This window comes from Bison bison, unplaced genomic scaffold (assembly GCF_000754665.1).
Source record: "Bison bison bison isolate TAMUID 2011002044 unplaced genomic scaffold, Bison_UMD1.0 scf7180017864261, whole genome shotgun sequence".
Classification (NCBI taxonomy): Eukaryota; Metazoa; Chordata; class Mammalia; order Artiodactyla; family Bovidae; genus Bison; species Bison bison.
The window spans coordinates 1,511,825-1,523,524 of NW_011494833.1; the positions used below are offsets into that span (position 1 = coordinate 1,511,825).

The 11,700-nt window shown below is 39.9% G+C and overlaps 1 pseudogene across 1 annotated transcript in view; it reads left to right on the forward strand.

The window, feature by feature from the left end:
* The first annotated feature begins 481 nt into the window (after positions 1-481).
* LOC104994599 overlaps positions 482-11,700 on the forward strand; it is a 129,139-nt pseudogene continuing 117,920 nt past the window's right edge. Inside the window, exon 1 of the transcript XR_825963.1 lies at positions 482-545. The product of XR_825963.1 is annotated as an ester hydrolase C11orf54 homolog pseudogene (transcript). The remainder of the gene's footprint in view (positions 546-11,700) is intronic.

Here is an 11,700-nt window from a genome sequence, read left to right on the forward strand (position 1 = left end):
TAAACTCCCTTCCCATCCAGGCTGCCAGAGCTAAGGCTATTTTTATACTTAAAAATATTTGAAAGTGTCCAAGTGCCATATGCATTTTATTGAATAAATTCTTGAGTTATTTGTAATAAAACATGTTAGAAGACAACATATAATCATTTAGTTTTATGTAGTACCTTTCAGATGGTTAAATATTTTATTTTTAAAGTTCATAACGACCCTGTGAGGCAGTCTGCTCTATAAAGAGAAGCTTTAGCTGTTTATACAGATGGGAGAACTGAGCCTTAGCGAGGTAACACAACTTGCCCAAAAGCATTCCATGGAAAAGCTGGAACCTGAAACCAAGGCTTGGAACTTCAAATCCACTATACTACTAATGCTTCTCTTTGTCAAGAGTCAGTAAACTATACTTACTGAGCTATTTATCCCATCCTCTGCTCGGTAGAAAGAAATGATAATTCTAATTATCTAATACTAATACGAAAAATAGCAAATGCGTTCGGAAGCCTATCACACGGGCCCTGTGATTGAAACAGAGCAGGACTCTATCGTCCTTGGTACCACCATTCCTCCCCGCCTCTGCCCACCATGTCCTCTGCCTTCCTTTTGTCTGTGGAAAACTTTAGTCAAAAAGTAAGTTTAATCAGAGAAGTGAGGAATGCTGAAACAAAGAAAAACAGTCAAAGGAGACTAAATAATAATAATGCAATCATTAAAGATAATCAAGGACCTTTAGTTCTTTCTCAAGGACTATAGATAATATTCTGAGTCCTATCCTGTGAGCTGTCTTATAGATACTGAAACACCAGGTAGAGAAGTTAACTACATGATGACCAGACTGTACCCAGGACATGAGCTGCCGCAGTTCCAAGAACTGGCCACAAAGAAATGGGAACAAATGGACCCTGGAACTGAAGATTAACTTTCTGTTAATCTTCAAGCACGTCAGTGCTTAAAACAACCAAGATGATGCTGGTCAGACCACCATGGACCAATCTGAAGATGACTCTTAGAGCTGACTGTGCTGTTTCTGTATGTAGTTCCCTCCCCACTCTGTCTATAAAAGCTCTTGCCCCGCTGGTTTCCAGTGGGGGTGGGGGGAGTTGGCCTTTGGACAGATGCCCGACACCCTCCTCCTCTCAGCTGCCAGCATCTGAAGTAAAGCAAACTTCCCTTTCCACCAGCCTGGCCTGTTTATTGGCTTTTGAGTGGTGAGCAGCCAGAGCCCACACGTACCTTTTGGTAACACTTAGACTGTGAATATGTTGATGGATTTGCTTATTAATTGATCTTACTGAAATATTTAAGCACTGATAAGATACAATAGTATAATGGAATAAATATTAATCCTGGAAATTCGTTCATTTAATAGAAGAGAAAACTGACACCCAAAGAAGAACAAATTTTACTCTCTTGGGCATAAGCAAGCCAATTTTGATGGTGGTAATGCTTTTTCATCTTACTAGTGTATCCTTTAGCAAGCAACTATAAAACTATTTCACATGCGTGTGATGCATTGAAGTGTTTTCCTGTGTATTATCTCTTTTTGATCCTCAACTCAACACTAATTATTTCTGTTTGGCACATGAGAAATTAGTGCATACCTCATTAAGGAAGTTTAAAGTATAACATTGCCTTGGAATGAATCAGGTTCTCCGTTAGAGATTACAAGCTCCTTAAAAAAACAATGCATTGTATCTTAAGGCACTGACATGGTTTAACTACAGAAACAGTCAGTTTCAAATCCAAATTTCAATAAATATTTATTTGCAGAGATCTTTGTAGCCAAATGGGCTTCCTTGGTGGCTCAGATTGTAAAGAATCTACCTACAATGCAGGAGACCCAGGTTCAGTCCCTGAGTTGGGAAGATCCCTTGGGGAGGGGAATGGCAAACTACTCTAGGATTCTTGCCTGGAGAATCCCATGGACAGAGGAGCCTGGCGGGTGACAGCTCATGGCGGTGGAGAGGACACAACTGAGCAAGTAACACACTTTTTTTGCACCTGCAGCCTACTGGGCTAATATGCATTGAATTCTGGGACTTCTGCTTGTAGAGCTGGGAGGAAGAGTAAGGCACAGTGGCTAGCTTGAGGCTAAATGCCAAAGCCCTACTAGAAGGAGCTGACCTTGCAAATGAGGTCAGCTGAAGAGATAACCAGGTAGCTCTGAGCATAGTGAAATAGTGGAACAAGACTCAGTTATGAGTTTCTAAGTAATCAGTGTTGAGGAGTAGAATCAAGTAGGCAGGACATGGTATGGAGAAATTGAAAGGGAGAGCAGCAGGACTCTTGGCAATCAGGTAAACTGTTGTTATAATTCTAGGAAATTTCCTCATTGAGCAGATTCAAAATTGAGCCCCTTGAGGAGATAGGTATTATACTTCTCCTATTAACACTCATTGTATTTTAAAGTAATGTCTTGTTACATACCTATCACCTCAATAGACTCTAAATTATGTGGAGATAGGGAAAATCTCACCTTGTTACTGCAATAATACAGTACCTGGCTGACACATTGTAATTGTTCAATAAATATTTGTTTCAAAAATAAATGTATTGAAAACCTACAGAGAACAAGAGACTCTTAATCATTGAGACTACATTGTTGTTGTTGTTATTTAGTCGCTAAGTTATGTCCAACTCTTTGAGACCCCATGGACTGTCACTTGCCAGGCTCCTTTGTCCATGGAATTCTCCAGGCAATAATACTGGAGCAGGTTGCCATTTCCTCCTCCAGGGGATCTTCCCGACCCAGGGATGGATCCCACATCTCCTGGATCTCCTACATGGCAGGCGGATTCTTTATCTTGGAGCCACCAGGGAGATTTGATAGGAGCAAAAAAAAAAAAACCTTCAGATGGGAACTAACAATTCAGGGAGAGGAACCCTAACATGGAAATCAACTTGGAATTCTAGGGCCAGCTAGAAATTCTGGTTGTGCTATGCCCTTATTTCCACATACAAAATCCAAGGTCAACTTGACATGAAAAGAGATTCCATGTGACCACTGAAATTCAGACTGAAGTATATGACTTAATCCCAAGATCAACCAGAGAAAAGCAACTGCCAGGTACAACCACTGTTCCTGTAAGGAGTAGCTCAGAGAACGCAAGTCCGGCTGCCAGTGGATCAAGCATTGGAGGGCCACAGAAGCATTAGGGCATTTGTCCTTGCATTAGGTTATTTTAAATAGACATTTCTGGCAGACTCTGTAAAGTCTACATATTGGCTTCATTCTTTATTACAATTTGATGGAAAGCTAGGTATTGATTTTTTAAATAAAAGCAAGAAATACTTGGAAATATTTTGATCATTTCCATTAACTTTATTAGAACTGTAACAAATCAGCCACTAGGAAGATTAGAGAATTTGTGTAGAGAAGACAGAGTTCTGTATGAAATTTGTTTTGTCCCATGCTCTGCCTCTCCCTAGGAAAGTGCAGTATGTTATCTAAAAACACTTTTAAAGATGTTGCTATTTCTAACTTATTTTGTTTTTAATGTAAATAATTCTACTTGGAAAAGACTATTTGCTTATTTGTCTTCAGGTCAATTAAAGACTTCAGGAAATATCCAAACTATTCAATATGCATTTGGATCTGTTAATGGCATTTTCATTTCCCATTTGAATATCTTTTCCTATAAATAGTAAAAGGTAGCATTTAAGGATATGTTGGGCTCAGCTATAAGTCATGTTGGGATAAGTGCTGTATGAGGTGAAGCTGAGACATCATCAGATTGAGACCAATGGAACTAACTCGAGTATATTTTACTTTGCATCCTAGAACTTAGGGAAGGGTCTGAAGCAGAGTTTACATGCTCAGAAAGTGAATGAAGGAATGAATGAAAAAATGAAACAGGGAATGAATGAACTAATCTTGAAGGATGTATGCCAATTGTATGCCCAGCAATGTAAAGCCCAGGACTTCTCTGGTAATCCAACTGTTAAGAATCCACCTGCCAAGGCAGGGGACATGGGTTCGATCCCTGGTCCAGGAAGATCCCCACATGCTATGGAGCAACTAAGTCCACGCACCACAACTACTGAGGCAGAGCACTAGAGCCCATAATCTGCAACAAGAGAAGCCCCAGTGAGAAGCCCTTGCATCACAACTAGACAATAGACCCTGCTGGCTGCAACTAGAGAAAGCCTGCACACAGCAATGAAGAGCCAGTACAGTCAAAAATCAATTAATTTACAAAACTAAAGCCCCAAAAGATCAAGACAAATAGGTTACTACTAGTAGTTATAACATAGAATCAGGTCAAGCCTGTGGCTCATGAACAGAGTCCCCATACTTTGAGAGGCCAGCATGGCTCATTCTTGAGGAAAGGTAAGTGCTGCCAACAGTGGCTAGGTCAAAGGTTAAGACTTATTTTATCATGGAACTAAATAGTTGAACAGGAAAATAAGACACAGCCGTTCAGAACAAAGAAGTACACTTCAGAGGTAAAGCTTAAGGCTGTATCCTTGTGACATTCAGATGTTCAAGGTAAAGCAATATCCATTAATTTGGGAGCTGGATGCTGTTTATGTACTTCTTTCTGTTTTGATGGAGATTAGCTAGAGACTCAGAAAGTAGTTAAGCCATGAGTAAAATGTTTCAGCATCTCATGATGGGACAGGAATGAGTAAAGTGGGAGGTGACACCAGAAAACTCCTGCTAAGAACAAAATAGGCTTCCTGGGTGGCACTAGTGGTAAAGAATCTGCCTGCCAAGGCAGGAGACACAAGTGATGCAGGTTCGATCCCTGGGCTGGGAAGATCCCCTGGAGGAGGAAATGGCAACCTGTACTCACTCCACTATTCCTGCCTGGAGAATTCCATGGACAGAGGAGTCTGGCAGGCTATAGTCCATGGGGTCATAAAGAGTCAGACACAACTGAGCAACTAATACAAATAAAATATCATCCAGGATGAAAAAATTTCACCCAGAACAAAGGGAAGACAGTAAAGAAGATGGCAAGAGGGAAGAATCTATGCAACTGTTTGTAATCCCTACAACTATTTGTTGTAGGGTTCCATTTCTCCTAGTTTTGTAGACAAGGAAAGTAAAGCTCATGTAATTCAAATAGCTTGTCAGAAATTACAGTTCAGAAAGTGATAGAGCGAGGTGTCAAATCTAGATCTTTTCCAAGATCATGACACTTTAAACCACCTTAAAACTCAGAGGAACTAGGTCTGTGAACTGTAAAAGAGACAGAAGACTCAGATCTTGTCTTCTGGAATAAACTTTCATCATCCTATTAAGTGAAAATGAAGTCGCTCAGTCGTGTCTGACTCTTTGCGACTATGGACTTGTAGGCTATGGACTGTAGCCTACAAGGCTCCTCCGTCCGTGGGATTTTCCAGGCAAGAGTACTGGAGTGGGTTGCTTTTTCCTTCCTATTAGTTATTAAGAATTACGGTCATTTTGGGGGCTTCCCTGGAGACCTGGGTTCAATTCCTGGGTTGGGAAGATCCCCTGGAGAAGGAAATGGCAATCTACTCCAGTATTCTTATCTGGAAAATCCCATAGACAGAGGATCCTGGTGGGCTACTGTCCATGGGGTCACAAAGAGTTGGACACGATTTAGTGACTAAACAACAACAACAAATTCCTTAACTGGAGCCATCATTTTTTCACACATAAATAAATTTCTACTTCTTTCTCCAGAACATAAACCAATAGCAACCCCCAACTTGCCAAAGACAAATGTATGAGAAAGTATAATCCATGGAAAATACTGGATATTTCAGAAGCTGTGGGATTTGGTACACATAGCAGACCATCCGTTTGTGATTCTTTTTGCTCTTTTAGTTCAAGTATGATACATTTCTAGCATGCAAATACAGATATTATGATTCAGCAAAAAAGAAAATTAAGGTTTCTTTTTAAAAATCAAATTGATCATTGGCATTATAATATGTTTTTAATGGCGATAAGTGGCATTTGTTTCTTTAATCTAACCATACATTATGTGTATATCACATAGAATGTCTTTAGTATTAAGAGTTTGCTTTAACACTGCATCATGTAGGATTTACAAACACAAGGGTTAAAGTATTAGAAACTATTTTTAAGCAACTTGGAAAGTGAACAGCCAATGAAACACTCTTTGGGTGAGGTAATGCTATTTGCCTGTGCTTCATTGGTTGAATTTAAAATTCTTGTCTCCAGGAGTTGAAGGATAAGTTTCTCTGCAACCGGAAAGAACTGGATAGTCTCCAATTGCTTATATAAGATATTTTATGATCATTCAATAAAAGCAAGTCCCTCCTCAACTTGACAATAACTTCCTCTGAATTATATCTCAGCAGCACTCGTACATAAACTCGACTGCAGGGATCCTTGCTGGGTCCAAAAGAAAACCTACATAAGAAATTAAGAAACACAGAGTTAAATGTTCGGTGATTATATTTGTGTACTGTGTTGTAAAGAATACTGCACCAGAAGTTAAGACACCTTTCCCTCATCTCAGCTCTGATAAAATCATCTTTGTAACTTTGTGCTGCTACTACTTCTAGAATATTATCTATCATTTTAAAATTTAATTTTATTAACATTTTAAAAATTTTATTATTAGAGTATGATTGCTTTACAATGTTGTGTTAGCTATTCTTGGGTTTTCCTCCCACCCTCCATCCCACCCCTCTAGGTCAACACAGAGCACTGAGCTGAGCTCCCTGTGCTGTAGAGGAAGTTCCCACTAGCTATCTATTTTACACATAGCAGTGTATACAGGTCAGTACTACTCTCCCAATTCATCCCACCTTCCACCCCCCGCCATGTTTCTTCTATTCTCCTTTTCTTTTATTTTTTGGGGGACTTTGGATTTCTTAGCTCACATTGATACTAACTGTGCTGCTGCTGCTGCTGCTAAGTCACTTCAGTCGTGTCCGACTCTGTGCGACCCCATAGATGGCAGCCCACCAGGCTCCCCCATCCCTGGGATTCTCCAGGCAAGAACACTGGAGTGGGTTGCCATTTCCTTCTCCAATGCATGAAAGTGAAAAGTGAAAGTGAAGTCGCTCAGTCGTGTCCGACTCTTAGTGACCCCATGGACTGCAGCCTACCAGGCTCCTCCGTCCATGGGATTTTCCAGGCAAGAGTACTGGAGTGGGGTGCCATTACCTTCTCCGAATAACTGTGCTAGTCCAACCTATTTCATAGAGTTTTGCATGCAAGGACATCTAACTACATACTGTATATGTAAGAGTTATAAAATACATAAGTGTCTACCTCAAATTCCAGACCTGCCTATAATTTTAAGAAAGACGACACTGATGATTTCTTATTTTTGAGGCAACATAGCACCCTTTATAAGCAAGCACAGAAAGCCTCTTGGCTAGAAGTGATACTTTCATATGCTGTAGAGTCCCTGAAGCTGAGAAAGCTGTCTGTGCTTTAATGCTAGAAAGAAAGATGCAGGCTTTCTCTGGACAGAGTTCTATCCAAGCTGCTTTGAAGCTTAATTATCTAATTAGAAGACCACATCTATCTTTGTGAAATATGGAAATACTGTTAGTGACTTTGGGACACTTAACTTCCATCTTCATATCCGTAGGTTTTGAGGCAAGTAATCCACCTTTATGTTACAATGTCTGACCATCTATGTGTACGATCCACAGCATAGGCAGAACTACAGCTTTAAGTCTCTTGCTATCTTGGCAAGAACAAATGCAACATATTTCTTTTCTAAGAGACAGCACTGGTTATAGATTTTTAACAAATTCAAAAGCAAACTCCTAATCTCCTTACCACTCAACGCCCTCCTTCCAAAATCACCACTCCTCTGATCTTAGTAGGTAGTAATCTTAGTCTTCATGTTGTTAAGAGAAAACACCATGGAAGCATCCTTCTTCCATTTTTTCCTCCTTCATCCAACTGTGACTCTATCCGCAAATCCTGCAGGCCTATCTCCAAAAATATATCCACAAACCAGCCCAGTGTTTGTCTACACTGCTGGTCAAAACTGCTGTCATTTTCCTCTGCATTAGTACATTCACCTCTTAACTACTCTCTTTGCTTTGTCCTCACAAAGTCTATGGTTCACACAGTGATTTGAGTGATAATTTTAAAAACAAAGACAGCTATATCACTCCTCTCTTCCCAACCCTCCAATGATCCCATCTTACTCAAAATTAAAATCCAGAGGCCATACAATGATCTGGCCCTACTGTCTCCAGTGCACAGCCTCTCTCTTATCACCAGCCCCTTCTGCTCCTTGAATAATTCAACACTTCAACCTCCTTTGCACTGAGTGTTCATATGGGATTTGTACAGGATGGTTTTCTCTCTCTCTCTCTGAATTTTTCCTCTATTATTACCTTCTCAGAGATCTTTCTCAGATCACTCCATATAAAACAACATCCTCTATATAAACCCCATCTCTTTTACATTGCTATGTTTTTTATATTGCTATTTTTTTTTTGCACTGCTATATTTTCCCCCATGTTTCTTACTGTCATTTTCTTGCACTACAAAATAAACTCTATGAGGACGAGAACTTGCTCTGGATTTTTCTCCATATTCTCAGCTTCTAGCAGTAGGTGCTGACAAAATATTTAACAAAGTACTCAGGAAAGGTACTGTTTAATATATCTTTTGAGGTAGGCATGAGGCATTTTAATATTTAGGAAACACTGAAGTGCAATTATGAAGTATTGAGTTTCCTAAAATACTGCAATTCATATGCTCCTGGGAGAGTTTTCTAGCATTTAATCAGGGTCAATATCATTAGAGTAAGTGTACAGTTGCTTAAGGATATTATATTGATTAAGCAAATATGGAAAAGTAGCATATAACAAATGCTTAGACTTCATTAGACACTGGGTGATTTTCTTTTGTTAGCATTTTTATCTCATTTAGAGAATCTCAGTGGTCAATAATTATTTAGATGTACATATACTTTTGCATTATTTTATAAAACCAGTTTTTTATGTGTAAGTATAAACATATATGTATTAATGAGATATTAAAATGAGATGGTTGGATGGCATCACTGACTCAATGGACGTGGGTTTGGATGAACTCTGGGAGTTGGTAATGGACAGGGAGGCCTGGTGTGCTGCGGTTTATAGGGTCACAAAGAGTCGGACATGACTGAGCAACTGAACTGAACTGAACTGAACTGAACTGAACTAAAAATGGTATTAGCCTGAATATAGATAGTCAAATTCTGACATGCAAGTAAGTTAGTCTTTAGACACAAATTAACCATCACGTAGGTTGGAAAGAACATCAATTCTGTAGAATTTTTAAAAGTGGTCTAGAAGAATCAGTGTATCTCTCAGAGATTCTCATTTATGTTCCTCAAAGGGAACAACACAGCATATGTTAAAGAAAAATTATTTACTCTGACTTTAGCTAAATGTTAAGGAATATTTGACTCAGGACCATTGCAAAAGGTTTCAAGACTATCACAACAGAAGAGATGTGCGTACTAAGTTGCTTCATGTCCAACTCTTTGTGACCTCATGGACTATAGCCCACCAGGCTCCTCTGTCCTTGGAATTCTCCAGGCAAGAATACTGGAGTGGGTCACCATGCCTGCCCATAGAGAAGATAGATAGGGCTTAATACTGAATACAGAAAGACAGCTGGGGATTCATAGCCAAAGAGCAGACCTAAAGGTCAGTGAGTGGAAAATTACTAAGAGAAAACATAAAAGGCAGGGAGACTTTTGCTAAACTTATTTAACAGAATTTTTGCTAAAACTGAACTCAACAGACCGAAGGACCCAAGGACAATGTAAAGTCACAAAGAGAGCTCAGAAGAGTATGACTAAAGTTTGGGGAGAGGGTCTATGTCACATAAAAGGTCTTCTCAAGAGCTCATCTGAAGTCCCTTGGCTTCCAGCTATCAATAATTAAATAAGAACCACGTATTGGTTAATTCAACAGTATTCATTCACCCAGCTTGCTCTAGGCACTGCACTAAATAAGGAGGGAATACATTTGCATATGATGCATTCCTGACGTGGGAGCTCCCATCTAGTGAGGAAATCAAGGGGTAAGTTAATAATTACAGTGTAATAAAGCATACGAGGTATAAAGCATTCCTACTATAGAAACACAGGGATGGAGAGGGAGTTAGTGCTAAGTAGGAGAGAAAAGAACAGGGGTGGAGAAGATTCTTTGGGATTGGATCCAGAAAGAAGAGGTGGCATTAAATAGAAAAATGAGATTGCCTTTTTCAAGGCAAAAGCATCAACAGTTACACAGGTACACAAAGAAACGAAGAACATCAAATGTGACAACTTACTGAGAAATGTAGAAAGAAGCTAGACAAGCATTGGGAATCTGGAGGAAAACAGAAATAGTTAAGTCTGATAGCCACCTGGAGCCAGACAGTGAAAGACATTGTACTTGAATACTTCATGGACTTGGGCTTGACCTTTGATGGGAGGAGAAAGTAAGATTTGTCATTTAGAAAGATTTCTCTGGCACGAATGGAAGAAGATAGATTGTAATGTGCATGTGTGCTCAGTCGTGTCCAACTCTTTTGCAATACCATGGACTGTAGCCCACCAGGCTCCTCTTGTCCATGGGATTTCCCAGGCAAGAATACTGAAGTGGATTGCCATTTCCTCCTCCAGGAGATCTTCCTGACCCAGAGGGTGAACTTCTATCTCCTGCAATGGCAGGTGGATTCTTTACCACTGAGCCACTGGGGAAGCCCTAGATTCTAACAGGAACAGGCCAAATGGACTTAGACTAACTTAGTATTTCCAGAGCCTAGGAGAAAAAAAAGTACTGAAGGTCTCAAGGATAGCTCACACCCCAGGCAAGAAAATTATAGATTTTAGAGGAGAGAGATTTCTATTAGTAATCCAAAATGAAGTATAAGGAAAAGTTAGAACTTAATAATGGCTCCCAGATTTCTGGGTTGGGTGTTTGTGAAGACAGTGCTGGTACCAACAAACACAGGAGTACAGAAAAGAATAGGTTGTCTGTAGGAATATAAAGAGATCTGCTTTGAATATGCTCAGTTTAAGGTGCTTGAGGGACTTCCAAATCTTGGTGTCCAGTATGCAGATCTGTGTGTGGGTTTGCTGCACAGGAGGAGGTGGATGTTGAGAAGGGAATTTGCAAATCACTCCAATAGAAACTGAAGTTTGAAGCACTGGAGAAGCAAAGGGGATCCAGGAAGAATATCAGATAAGGAGGTAAGTCGAAAATGGAAACTTGAGGCACCAATGCTTAAGAAAAAGCCTTGTGTGTCTAATAAGAAAAGCATGTTTTATATTATATAATCCTAACTGTAATTTTTTAAATTAATTTATTTTAATTGGAGAATAATTACTTTACAATATTGTGATGGTTTTTGCCATACATTAACATGAATCAGTCACAAGTACACATGTGTTCCCCCTATCCTGAACAACCATCCCTCTGGGTTGTTCCCAAGCACTGGCTTTGGGTGCCCTGCTTCATGCATTGAGCTTGCACTGGTCATCTATTTTACGTATGGTAATGTACATGTTTCAGTGCTATTCTCTCAAATCATCCCATCCTCGCTTTAAAGAGAAAAGCCTTGTTTTGAGAGCAGATTGATAGGTTGCTGCTGCTGCTGCTAAGTCACTGCAGTTGTGTCCAATTCTGTGTGACTCCATGGACAGCAGCCCACCAGGCCCCCCCGTCCCTGGGATTCTCCAGGCAAGAACACTGGAGTGGGTTGCCATTTCCTTCTCCAATGCATGAAAGTGAAAAATGAAAGCGAAGTCGCTC